Below are 1,573 nucleotides of genomic sequence, written 5' to 3' on the forward strand. Positions count from 1 at the left end.
GTATCAATCAATAGTAAAAATAATGTTGTGTACATAATAATAATAATTGGTACTTTCGTCTCTAACCTTTCACTTAAATTGACAAAACCAGTCTCATAAATAAGAACACCACGTGTCTATTTGGGATGATTTGGAGGTGATAAGTAATAAACTACTTGATTGATCTGTACTTCATGTTGAAACGCGTCCTATAAGGAAGAGGTATCAAGCCACATATATGGGCCTTTGTTTTTGTCTCTCCAATCGATGTGGGAAAGGGGTGAAGGTCACCCCAACAATCCCCCCCAACATCGGGCACCCCAACAATCCCCCCCCCCCCCCCAACATCGGTGTGGTAACCCCGGCTCTGATACCAGTTGATGGCAACGGAGACAGAAGCCAGGACCACTACAGAATATTGTCCGCTTTGGGAACAGCGAGCCACCAGCGACTCAACTGCCCTCACGGGTTTAAAACGCGTCCTGTGAGGAAGAGGTATCAAGCCACATATATGGGCCTTTGTTTTTGCCTCTCCAACCGATGTGGGAAAGGGGTGAAGGTCACCCCAACACTTCATTCATCCCGGAAACAAGAAATGTTAAATTTTTACATTATAAAGTGCAGATATATAGCTAACAAGTTGAGTTTGAGCTGATATAACTTGATTAAAGTTCACCAGCTCTTTTTATGTAATCCCAATTGATAATGTTTGACATTAACAAATTAACTCAAGGAGTTCGAACATTTTGTGATTACTAAGTATGAGATCAAGAACTGAAATTGGAAGAGGACATAGTAGTTTGAGCATAAACCAGATATAACTAAACTTTATGTTATTATCCATCCTGGCATCAAGAACTAGGAATCCTTTATAACTTACTAAAAATAAAAATGATTGAACAAATGCTTTAATTAACAACTGCAGATATCTTTTTTATGCATTAAATAAGCAGGCTTAAATACATAAAATCGGTAAAACAATACCTCTGAACACACTCAAACAAGTGACACTATAGAAAATTTGAACTTATAAGATTGGTTGGAGCTCTTCTAGTTAAGAAGAGACTCTACAAAAATAGGTGTATGCCAATAAATGCAACAAGCACAAGGTATTCTTTAGTAAAAGGCGAAAGAATAGTTCGCTTTGTTTTCATTGCCCGGCTACGTGCCTTTGATGTTTGCTAATTGCCTCTAATTTATAGCAAACTTCCTCACACTCTACTACAACTCAACAGATGTGGGATTACTAATAATAGCCTCTTTTGTATCATTTGTTAAAATACAATGCAAATTTAGAATAATATGGAATTAGTATATGTATATGGGTAAAATATCTAGATATTAATATGTATATGAAAAATATCAAGATATTAAAATGTAAAGAAAAATTTAGATATTTATGTGTGTAAGAAATATCTAGATATTTATATGTATAAAAATATCTAGATATTTATATATATCTATGGAAATATCTAGTCTCTAGAAACTTCCATGGAGTAGTATAAATAAGGGTGAGGATTTCATTTGTAGTGTGTGAAGTAAGGTGTGAAGTTGTGAGAGTGAAATAAGAAGTGAGTTGTGAAGAAGAGAAGAA

General features: G+C 35.3%; 1 non-coding gene across 1 annotated transcript; it reads right to left on the reverse strand.

Moving 5' to 3' along the window:
* Nucleotides 1–1,023: 1,023 nt before the first annotated feature.
* LOC139895484 (U5 spliceosomal RNA) lies at nt 1,024–1,142 on the reverse strand. Its single transcript, XR_011775924.1, has one exon. It is a non-coding gene; the product is annotated as a U5 spliceosomal RNA (small nuclear RNA).
* Between the last annotated feature and the right edge of the window lie 431 nt (nt 1,143–1,573).

This window comes from Rutidosis leptorrhynchoides, chromosome 2, assembly GCF_046630445.1.
Source record: "Rutidosis leptorrhynchoides isolate AG116_Rl617_1_P2 chromosome 2, CSIRO_AGI_Rlap_v1, whole genome shotgun sequence".
In the NCBI taxonomy this organism is placed as follows: Eukaryota; Viridiplantae; Streptophyta; class Magnoliopsida; order Asterales; family Asteraceae; genus Rutidosis; species Rutidosis leptorrhynchoides.